Below are 12007 nucleotides of genomic sequence, written 5' to 3' on the forward strand. Positions count from 1 at the left end.
CAAATTATTTCTCTTCTCCTGACAACCAAATTATCTGTCATTCAATCAGTGCTGGGCGGTTTTCGTAAATAAGAAAATTTGAAAGGATTTGCACAAAATGTTCTCCACGGTGTTTGTCCCAAAGAAAAGGGCAATTCGCCGACAATCATAAAATATACGTATGCGTAACGTATAGACAAATCTCTGACCCACACTGACTTTAATTTAAAGTTGCAGGAAACAGTTTCAGACCAAAAGCCTGAAGAAAATCTTTAATATTCTGTAATTAATTTATTCATGTGTTTCTACAGAATTCAATTGTCATGTTCACCGTAACTTCAGTAGTACAAATTAGTAATATTAATAAGTGGACAAACTTTTTTTCTCCTTCAAACTGTGAATAAATAATTCTAAGACCTCACGCTGATCTGTTTTGTTTTTTAATCAATAGACATTTTTATTAAATGTAATGCTATAAATATTTTTTTGGGGGGGCAAACCTGTTTTTGAAAAAACATCATTTGATTTATTTAAGATAATATTTATTGATTAGAAATGTTTTAAATTACAATAAATTATCCAGCAAACGCTGTATTTTAGTGGCACGTTGTGTTATCTAGGGTATGTTTGCAGTGTTAAAAGTCTAACTGACCTATTAGCACAGCAGAAAATGCTGTGCGATCGTGACTTTGACTGTCTGTATTTTATTCTTTTAACACTGCAAACAGGCTCGGAGCAGAATAGAAGGAGAAGCGGGAGATGAGGGTTAAAGGAGTTGCCATTAGCTGAGAAAAACTTGCTATTTCCTAATATCATAAACAGCTACTGGTGGTGGTTAGACTTTCTTAATGAGGCATTACACTCTTGTCTTAATTTTTGTTGATGAGCAAGTGGATAATAAGCATTTGTAGCCTGAGAAACAGAAATACTTCAGTCCCTTTACTAGAAAACTATTTTCCTTCTTTAATCAACACTGCGTTAACATTATTAATTAGGCTTTTATCGTGATTAAGCTGCATTAGGAAACACAATGTATCACTGCGGGACTGGAGTGAGGGTTGTTGAGCTCGAACCTCTGATTCATTATTCTATCAATCAGTTCAACCAGTCAGTTTAATTGTATATTTCTTTGTTTTCGTCATGATTTTTTTTTTTGTTATTAGAAATGACTATTAGAAATGAAATGTTTGGTTGTTTTTTGTCTTTGTAGTGTTTAAAATATTTGGGGAAACTGGGAGTATCGTTCCTACCTTAATTTCCGTGCACAGTGGGGTCAGAACTCTTCTGGTGTGAGACTTCCTCGTCATTTTCCCCTGGGTAAAAAAAAAGCAGAGCAAGACAAACAGAGAACAAAATGAGATCTTTGTTGTTCTTAGAGTCAGAAACAAAACTGCTTCATCTCTGTCCAATAACAATTTGACACTGAACTCATAATTTGAAAGTATTTTTGAGACAACAAATGTAATAGATTCTAAAAAACAAAAAGTAAAATCATGTTTATTCTTTTTTATGCCACACAAATAGTTTTATTTGCAAAAATCCCTTACTCTTTTTTGAAACCAGATCTCTTGGAGCTACACTCTTTACACTCAAAGCATTATCAAGATCTGCACATTCACTGTGGCTGTATGTTAACTGACATATTATGATTTCAGTCTGTTTTCTGTCCAGTGAGGTAAGGTCATAAATCAAAGGTTTTTCACTATTTGTTTGAGACTGACAGGAAAGTGTTTTTTGTTCCTTTTTTAAATCCTCACAGTATATTTTCAGAATTGCGTTACATTTTTAAAAAAAGTTGATAAGAACATTATAAGAGATGTGTGTTTCAGGTGTTATGAAGGTGCTCCAAATTTAGTTAATTTAAAGTTTTTTAATCAAGTCACGATAGCAAAGCTTTAATTACCAGGAAATGCAACACAAGGCAAACTGCAGAGTGTGGATTTACTAGTACAATGGGCCACAAAGATCAAAATGCTGTAGAATAAATAAATTATAAATGCTGTAATAACAATAATCACAATCACGCTTGAAGGCACTTTCTCCGCTGTACTGAACATCTAGTCCTGTGAAAAAAAAAATATGGCTTCATATTTGACTAGCATACTTGTATACAGAGGACTCCATGGTTGAGTCAGTGACTGCAAATTGTCCAAGTCGTCTCCTCTGCACCACCGTGCTTGACAGTTCATCTGAGGTGTTTGTGGACATTTGCTGTGTTTGTTTGTTTTTTTCCCAAACACAGTGCTGTGCACTGTGGCCAAAGAGCTCCACTTTGGTCTCATCTGCCCAAAGGACATTGTGTCAATTCAATTCAATTTTATTTATTTAGTGCCAAATCACAACAATAGTCCCCTTAAAGTGCTTTGCATTATAAGGTAAAGACGCTAGAATAACACAGAGAGAACCTCAAAAATCAAACGACCCGCATATGAGCAAGTACTTGGCAACAGTGTGAAGGAAAAACTCCCTTACAACAGGAAGAAACAATCAGCAGAAGCAGGCTCAGGGAGGGGCAGCCTTCTGCCACGAAGAAGTCTTGTGGTTTGTCTGGATGCAGCTTTGCAAACCAAAGCCATCCTGTCCTGTTCTTTTTAGAGACAAGACACTGTCTCCTGGTAACTTTTCCAAATACATCATACTTGATTTGGAGATGCAGCTCTTGGGTTTGTTGCAGTTTCTCTTTCTCTCATTGCACACTTTGACCTTGGGGTGAATTGGCTTAGACATTAACACACACCTGAATGCTCCAGACCAGACCAAAGTGATCATAATTTCTTATGATCAGTTAATAAGTGCATTTGATTAGCGCTCCTGGCTGCTACTTATCAATTAATTCCTGCAGATACAGTAGGGTGTACTTAGTTTTACACAGGACTGCACAGATTAGTGTGGGAACTTTATGTTTCTGATTTTTTTTTCTTTATAAGATTCACTTATGCTTCAACACGCAGCCTAACTAGTTCCCATTCCCCGTCTATTTATTCCTTCATAGTTTATTTTCTTTAATCAGCCGTGAGTGCCATACTCAGTCTGGCACGATGCCACCTGAGGATCTTGAGCAAATCAACGTAGAAAACTAGTGTAATGAACAAAGGACCCTCATTATCAAAATTATCATGCGCTCAAAATTAGGGACATCAAATAAAAATACGGCATGGTTGTTATTTGTTTGTTTGTTTTGTTGTAAATCCATATAACTGTACAATCTGTTGTAAATAAAACACTTATTCCAAAAAGAGAGGCGGCTGTGTTTACCCCACTGATAATTAGCCAGTGTCTCCTCTCATAACCTCACACTAATTACTGTTTCCTCTCTCTGTGCGACAGAAAGGTTGGGGATGCATTTTTAAGCAGGCCGAAGCCATCAATAATTCACGCACAATATTCACACACAATATATGTGTTTCTCTTAGCCAGAATTTTTGAATTTCCCTCAAATATGTCAACTGTACTCATCAGGTGCATATTTAGAGCTAAAACTCTGGTCGGGTATTAATCATCCAAAGAGACAGAGAGAGCTGTCATCAGCAGCGCAGCTACGTTATGTAGTGGGTGAGCTATCATTTGTGACCATACTGAAACACAGGTGTTACTCCAAGAAAAAGGGAAAAAAAGAGCTAAATCCACCCAATGAAAACACATGAACCAGCTTTGTTTTTCTGTTGTTTAGGCCCTTCTGTTGCTGGCTGTTACTGTTGGGAAAGACTCAACAAACTGTCAGGCTGTAATAGATGAGCCAAAAGCAAACTCAGCCTCCTGTAGAGAAGTGTCATCCAAACTGTCCAAACTGCTGCCGAAACTCCTACACATCTCCCAGGCTGTTTGATGACAGTCTATGTGACAGCCAGCAAACCCATGATACCCTCAATATGCTCACAAAATGATGCATTTGGTTTTTTGCGTTTCTATATAAATGTGGTTTCGCCTCTCTTACTAAAGCTGGCCTTCAGTCTAAACCATATATACACTAATGAGGCTCGCCTTTGTCTAAGGACAAACGAGCCAATCGCTGAATTTCTGACAAGACACCATAGTATGTCCACACAAGCTGTGTTCATAAAAACACACAAATTCACACTGTAAAGAAAAGTTTGTGTTCATCCAGGTCGTTAGCAAATTTTAAGCCATTTGAAACTATAGAGATAAATTTCAGTAATGAGGAGAGACTGAAAAAAGAAATATCATATAGGACATCACAGGGTTGTGAATTCTTAGACTAATGCAAATAAATACATAAGGAAAATATAAAGATAGAATAGAAGAACAGAGATAGACAATGAACTCTTTTTAGGGGACAGAGGATACCTCAGAGGCTGATTTTGAAGAAGTGTGCCAAATCCATGTTTCACTAACATGGAGATGATTTATACATAAAGAGCATATGGTTGCTTCAGTGTCCAATGGCCAACAGATGGAGGGGCAAAGCAAGAAAAAGAGAGAATATGGGGACAGGACTATCATTTATTTAGGACACCAGCAGCCGAGCACTTGATCTGTTACTACAGCTTACACAATGCAATTTTTATCATCACCCTAAAAACATTAAATAAATAAACATTAACAGTAATACACCCCAGACAACAGTGATTCTAATTCACTGCCAAATCACTGTGTCCTCATTCCACTGCCTTTTCTTAGGCATGATTTAATGGAACATTCCATGTTATCGCTGGCCTCTTTATTACATCTTTATACCCTTAGCTCGAGCATCATCTCCAAGGGAGCTTTCATATTCAAAATGGCTGATGTCTTACCACTGGGAAAGTTCCGGGTGCTCCTTTGGGAATCGCTTTCCTCCTGGCCTTAGTTGACGTGAACTTCTGAATCTTCTTCTGAGGCAAAAGTCCTTCTTTCTTCTGTTTTAAAGAAAAACAAACTTTCAACAGAAAAGGTGCAAAACACAACCAGATGATGAAGGGGAAAACCAGATGAATGCCAGTAGAGAGATAATGGTGGCTGTGATAGGATGGTTGGCTCTAGGAGTCAGAAGCCACAGGTGGGGAAGACATCCCTCTGGTAGTGGAGGCGTGCTGGAGGATGGGGCATGACGCAGCGTATCCACATGGGGATGTGTGTGCGTATGTGATAGTGTCAGTCTCTATTAAAACACATTAGCTGGTCCACTAAGAGTGCTTGTCCAAGGAGTCATCTTGTTGAGCCCTCAGTGCGAAACCTGTCGTCCCGTTTTTATACCAGCCTTTTTAAATGTCTTTTTAGTGCGAGCCATGTTTGAGCCTGAAGAGTCAAAAAGAGGATGAAGACGAGGAAGAAAAACAAAAAAAAATCATACCACATCTCTCTGCAAAAGATCTTTCTGGCAGCAAGAATCAATTAATACTCAAGGTGATGAAGATGAGGCAATGCCATTCCTCTTTTCCACTAATGTGTCACGTCTCCTTTGCTCGTTCTCATTTTCTTATCAGTCAGGGCCTTGCTTCTTGTGATAAAGTTGAAAGAGAAGGAAAATCGGAGTGTCAGTGAATACCTGTTCCTGCAGATCTGGCTGCTGTCTGGGCCTGATGAGCATCTGGCACATGGAACGTCGTCAACAAAAGCACCTGAGTCACAGTTACTCTGAGTGGCTGCAGGGTGGGACACCCAGTGTGTGTGTGTGTGTGTGTGTGTGTGTCACCCCCAGTGATTCAGACCCTTTGAGCATTTCACAGGGGCAGGTTGCTAGGAGAGGGTGGTATGATGCCCACCTCACATCCTTCACATGCACACACACACACACACACACACACACACACACACACACACACACACACACACACATACAAAGTGCACAGTTTGAAGGGAGGAGGTTTAATGATAGCAAATAAAGAAAAGTAAACAGCAGGAGGCTAACAAGTGCTAATTTAGTTCTGCTCTCTACTATGAATTAATGAAGAGATCACTTGGATGCCACAGCAACAGAGGGGAGGAGTTGTCTTGAGAGACAACACCGAGGGGCCGCTGTCGATCCAATATTAATTTTAGGGCCCTAAGATGGCTCTCTGTTGTCTGGAAACATGAGCATGAGATAACCCATAGCTTGGTATCCATGCTTAATTAACCTACTGTCTTCTGCTTATTTGACTCTTCTATCTTTCTCCGTTTTTCCTGTTTGTATTATTTCCTTTAATCTTAGTTATTTTACTTTTATTATTTGTGATTTTCACCTCTGAGTTCATCCTCATGCTATCCTCTCTCACTTCCTCCCTTCACTTTATTCCATCTCCTATCATGGCCTGTCTGCAACAATGCAGCGGTGAGACTGTAAAATGGCTTATCCAATTTTTGTCTGTCACATCAGGTACAAACCGGTGCTGATCTGAGCGTCGTTCATCTCCACACTGCGTTATCGTGCAACCACGCACACCTGCTGCATACAAACGTCCCTGATCACCTCTTTAGGCTTTGGACTTTTAACAAACGACACGGAGAGACAGATCCGAGCAAACAGTGCACGAACAAGACAAAACAATTAAGAGAGGCGTAGCATCTTAGACAATGGTTCCTGATAACAGCGTACAATTTGTAATCAATTACCTGACGGTGAGTAACAGTGAGTGGGTGGTTCTACCCTACAAGCTTGTTATCACAAATTCTCCATGTAATGCACAAATAAGAAGAGACAGTAATTGTAGAAAAAGGAGCTGGGCGATGAGGAGGAGTTTGTGGAGGAGGGCGATGAACATTGAAGACTGTCAGAGAAGAAAGCGAGGGAAGAAAGCAGACATTTAAAGCTGTTTACCACTGTGACCTTAAGCTGTGATACTAAAGAGTGTTTCGCATTAACTGACGGTTTAATGATGATCTAACTTTATTGGAAACAATGTCAGCCTTATAACTATTACTTTTATTGCTGTCCTTTTAAGAAAGAAAAGAGAAAATGATTAAAAAAAACTGATTCAAAGCAAGAAAGTGGATAAAACAGACACATAATTAGCTAAAACATGACCTATGTCAGTGTGACTTTAATCAAAGGCAATATTGTATGGCATCTCACATGTGGCTGAGGAGCAAGGATACTGCAGACGATTAACCAGCAATGTGCAAGAGCAGAAAATAGTCTCAACCGAAAACACACAAAATCTATTTCTAATCATCAGGGGTGTTGATACTGTTGAGCCTGGCTGAGGGCATGGCTCCGCTGGCACAAAAGAAAAAGTCGCACAATCCAAAATCCAATCCGTGCATTCAATTATGTCACGTATTGAGCTGCTCAGATGAAAAGGTTATCAAGTAGGCGTTTTTTTAGTAACTCACTGTATCTTTTTTTTAAGCTGGGTTCTGGGACTTAGATATAATCAGGTTCATCGGTATTTGGACTGCAACACAATTTTTTTCTCATTTTGCCTCTGCACACCCCCGCAGTGGATTTTAAACCAAACAATCAAGATGTGATTGAAGTGTGATTAAAGTAACAAAGGTACCGCATTAATTGTTTAGGAGTTACAACCAGTTTCAGTGCTCCAAGAATTAAAGCTGAACGTCTGCACTTCAGCCCCATCTTGACTGTTTGATTTAGCTTTTACTTATTTAAATGTTATTTCCACTGCAGTAGTATAGAGACACAAAATTGGATTTTGTGAGTTATGGCTGATGTAAACACAGTACACTGATTAGCATAAGAATGATACCTCAATGCAGTTTTACCCGCATGCATCCAGTCTGCTCACTATTCAATAGCGAGTGTTCTGCAGACACGAGCTGTTCTCTTTTTCATAGCTCTGGAGATGCATTTTTGCACTCAATAGCTTCTAAAGTATTCCCTCCTTCCTGAGTTCCAGTAAATGTAAGTAGTGATGAATTTATTAGCTCAAAGAAATGAATAGCTTAGCTTCACTCGACTAAAGTGAGGCTGCTGCACTTTACAGACTAAAATGCTTGAGTTGAAGGCAAGTCAACTTCTTTTAGGTTCTTGAAGGTCTTTCACCTCTTAACCAAAATGTTTTAATGTTTTTATTACAGCTGATTCCCAGGTATTATTCCTGAAATACTTTTATGTTGGGTGTCAGAGCTGGGAGTGTCGTCACTGAAAAGTATAGGAAAATAGGCTTTGTTTTGCTCCCTAGAAAGGTGGGTGTATTCCTCCATGGATAGAGTGTATGAAGTGCTCTGTGACTTATTTAGAGATTCACAAACAGACAACATTGTTAGTACAGATTACAAGCTCTACAGTTGCACAGCTGTTTATGTTCACTGCTCCAATCTAGGATTAGGAAATCGGGATAGGTGTAGCTTTTCCAACTAGTTTTCCAACTGGTGTTTCAGCTGAAGATTCCAAAAGGAAATTTGGGGTTTGGGGTGACCCTTCCTGACGATTATGAGAGTTGTTAAGATCAAACATGTCGAATGGTTTAATCACCTGGGAAGCGATGTTAGAACCATTAAAATATGTCAGGTTGCATTTAATTCAAACACCTTAGACCACTATAACCGGGATGACTGAGAACCTACATATAGCCTCTACAGATATTCAACTCAGTGCTATAAATTAAGCTTTACCCTGTCATCTCCCACAATTTCTAGATCCATTTGTGTGAGCATGGAACAACAGACTTAATGTTTGGCCAGTCAAAGCATACCAAGAGTTGGTAAGCTACCAAGACAAGTGATTATCTTGGCTTGGTACACTTTGTGTCTTCAACAGACCAGTTGCACAGGACGAATTAGTGAGTGACTTCTAAAGCCATGATCATCCTTTTGTGATGATGTGCCAAATAGTTTTGGCATCACAGTTGCTCTCAGCAAAGGCACAAAACTAATTCAGTACAAAGCACAGTGTTTGAGACTTGACAGTTTCCACAATTTTCTTTAATAGTTAAATAAAAGTTACATTTAAAAGTTACATTTAATCAAATTAAAGCATCTTCTAATCTTTGTTACAAACATAGAGGGTTTTCTTTTTCTGAGGTAACACACAGCAAAGAGTCAGCATTAGGAAGTTTGGCTTTAAAAACCCCATGCTGAGTTTTAGCATTTAGTCATCTCACGGCCTGGTTTGTATCCCCAACAAAGAGTCACATATTAGCTGAGTGAATGATTAAAATACAGAATAAGCACTCTTGACAATGAATAACTGCATCATAATCCTTTTTTTATTGCATTTCTCAGTGCATGATTAGCCTGTGTCCTGCTGCGTGGAAAGTACACGGCAGATTTTTCTAGCAATAGCTCAGACTGGGACAAGGGTATAACTGTCATACCCATGCCTCTTCATCTGCAGGTAGATAAGGTTAATTCACTGTCTAATGGTCCTGGGAACTGATGAACCATTTGATGTTAAAGGGTAATTGCCTATGTCTGAGTGGTGTTGTGTGTGTGGCGGGGAAAACCAGGGGACTTTGTGTGTCGAGATAGAGAGAGCATCGCCCTCAGAAGCGTGGATGTGTCAACATACTGTCAGAGAAGATTACAGGCATCATTAAAATATTCACTCTGTGACCTTAAAGCGATGCTTCCCACCTCCGCTTGGATTAATCAGTACATACCGAAGTTTCTATACTGCCTGGATTACTACAGTTCGGTGTTCTGTGCCCCATGTGGTCTATCATTACGCTTCATCTGGTGTCACCTGGCACCTGAAAACCAGCATTACTTCTATGGCAGGCCTCATGTCATCACAAGTTGTCCACCACGACTTGCCTGTGTAAGCGGAGAGCAAACCAAGGCCAAACATGTCATCAAAAGCTCCCATTGATCCCAACCTGTGTGTCTTTCTGTGGCACTTTGCTGGTGTTACTGTGACATTAAGCAGACAGGAGATTTACATTACTCTTCAGGGCTGCGAGGACAAGGGGAGAATGGTTGTCATGGAAACGGACCCCTACATGGATGTCAGAATTGTTTAATTATTCAGGACCGCCATCACCGAGCATCAGCAGGGAACCGCTGAAACCACTGAATGGTGAGGCTGAAAAATGATGCGGTGCGGTAGTTGGGGAATCCAAATAAACTTACCTCGAATACACAATACTGTTGCTGTAAGTCTCCAGGGTGAACTCAGGGAGCCTAATGTGGTCTCTGCACACACAAATTGTTTCCATGCAAATGTGTGTGTGGAAGCAGTCCTTTCGAAAAAGAGGAGTCATGTTAGATTTCAAGCTGAATTGATCAATTTGATTATAGATTTGCTGAGACAGTGTGTCAAATGCTGACATCCTGTCAGGTTCCACTGATGTCACAGAGACACAGAAGTGTCTTTTGGTAATAATGCCTTGATGAAAGTACTGGACACCGATAAGTAGAGGCAGAGGACTAAGTGACACGTTTGTCAGCCGGGAGAGCAAAGTTTTGTGTACCATTTGGCGACTACGTGTTTTGCACTTCGGTTTTCTTTTCACTCACTTTTAACTTTTAGATTTCACTTTGCTAGATGGTTGATAAATAAATAAAATACCTGGTTAGGTTTAGGTATTAAAAACTACTCATTAAAGACTAGGTTTAGGGAAATATTGCGGTTTCAGTACCCTGGAAATTAAATACACAATGAGTCTGCTTTCAATGCAAAGGGTGTTTTACAACAGTCTCAGTATTACCATGAAGGCAGTATATCACTGCACAGATGCAGGGCAGGAAACTTTGTAATTCATCTTTCAGACACTTATGGCTTTGTCTGAATCTCTGGGAATCAGACAACAAAAGTTTATTTTCTTACTCTTCAGTGAACTTTTTGATACTCCTATGATTCTCTATACCTCCACTAAAAATAATTTCTGTCTGGATACAAATCTAAATGCGGAAAGTGCATACTTTGTAAAATGTTATACCAGAACCTCACAGTGTGTGTGAATACACATTTTATGGCACAGCAATAAACTGTCATTTCCAAAGCAATATAAAGCACAGCCAGTTAATGCTAGCTTTCTACCTAATCATGAAATATGATGATTGAATAACACAGTAGTAATTTTACGATTTCTGGCAAGGTGTGCACGGTTCTGCACTGCTCATGAGCTGAAGCATTACACATCATCAAGTGTTTCATGCAATCCTTCTCTTTAAGCTCTTAAATTTAGGTTAGTTTGTCAAATTAATGTTGAGCCTAGAAATCGCTGTAATTCCCAAACAGTTCATGCTGAATTAAAGCTTTAATACAACAAGTATTAAGTAATAATTAAGTCTTATTAACACAACAACAAATGTCTTTGTCTGATAAATTGTGGACCTTACTTTAAATAGTGGTCAGCTTAAAAACCACATGATGAAATGTGGAGAAATGTTGACATGAAGTTATTACTTCATCTTTATGCCAGTGCTGTTAAAAAAAAGGCGTCTAACATCAGGAATTTCATCACAACCACACAGTTGCCCTAAAAATGGAATTAATTTTTATCCATTTCAGTTTCAGCTTTAATGAACCTGCATTCCCTGCAAGTAGGTTTGTTTCTTTTTACTCCTTTAATTGAATTTTTCCTTTTGCATTTATTATTCGACGTTTTGAACATAGCACTCAAAAACACAAACAGATATTTAGTTGTATTTGAAACTAATTTTATATGTATGTGTATGTGTTGCCATGGATATACAATTCTCATGCAAACAATGTACAGTACAACACTAAAGGCTGCCGCCCACACTCCAGTACACACAAGTCTTTAGCGACATATTTTTAGCCTTGGCTTTTTTTTCTCTAAATGTATTTGCACAGTTCAAAGGCTTCCCTATTACATAATTAAAACTCGGCTTTAAGGAATGTGCAATTCATCCACGCAACACTGGAACAAAAAAGGGCACAACTATCACCTCAAACAAAGCTTATGAAATATGTTCACAGATCGCACATTTGATGGAAATATTTTGCTCGCCTGCGCTTACAATCAGTGTCAGAAAGTTTGAATGTATCCAGACGAACCAAGGACAGAGAGAGCCAGTGAGAAACACTGAGAAAGATGCAGCTTTTATTCCACCAGCGATTATTTTTTCCTCCTTATAGCAGATGCCTGGGTGTTAAAGAGAGCTGCTGTCCTAATGTGCAGCAGTTTGCCTGCAAACTGTGCCACTCTGTCCTCGCTCGTTTTCAAATCAGTGTGAAGTGTGT

The 12007-nt window shown here is 39.1% G+C and overlaps 1 long non-coding RNA gene across 1 annotated transcript; it reads right to left on the reverse strand.

Annotated features, from left to right (window-relative positions):
- Positions 1–1163: 1163 nt before the first annotated feature.
- On the reverse strand, positions 1164–8616 carry LOC146506992 (uncharacterized). Its single transcript, XR_014877381.1, has 2 exons — positions 4734–8616; positions 1164–1292 (listed from the first exon to the last, which is right to left on the reverse strand). It is a non-coding gene; the product is annotated as an uncharacterized LOC146506992 (long non-coding RNA).
- Between the last annotated feature and the right edge of the window lie 3391 nt (positions 8617–12007).

This window comes from Neolamprologus multifasciatus, chromosome 12 (genome assembly GCF_963576455.1).
Source record: "Neolamprologus multifasciatus chromosome 12, fNeoMul1.2, whole genome shotgun sequence".
Classification (NCBI taxonomy): domain Eukaryota; kingdom Metazoa; phylum Chordata; class Actinopteri; order Cichliformes; family Cichlidae; genus Neolamprologus; species Neolamprologus multifasciatus.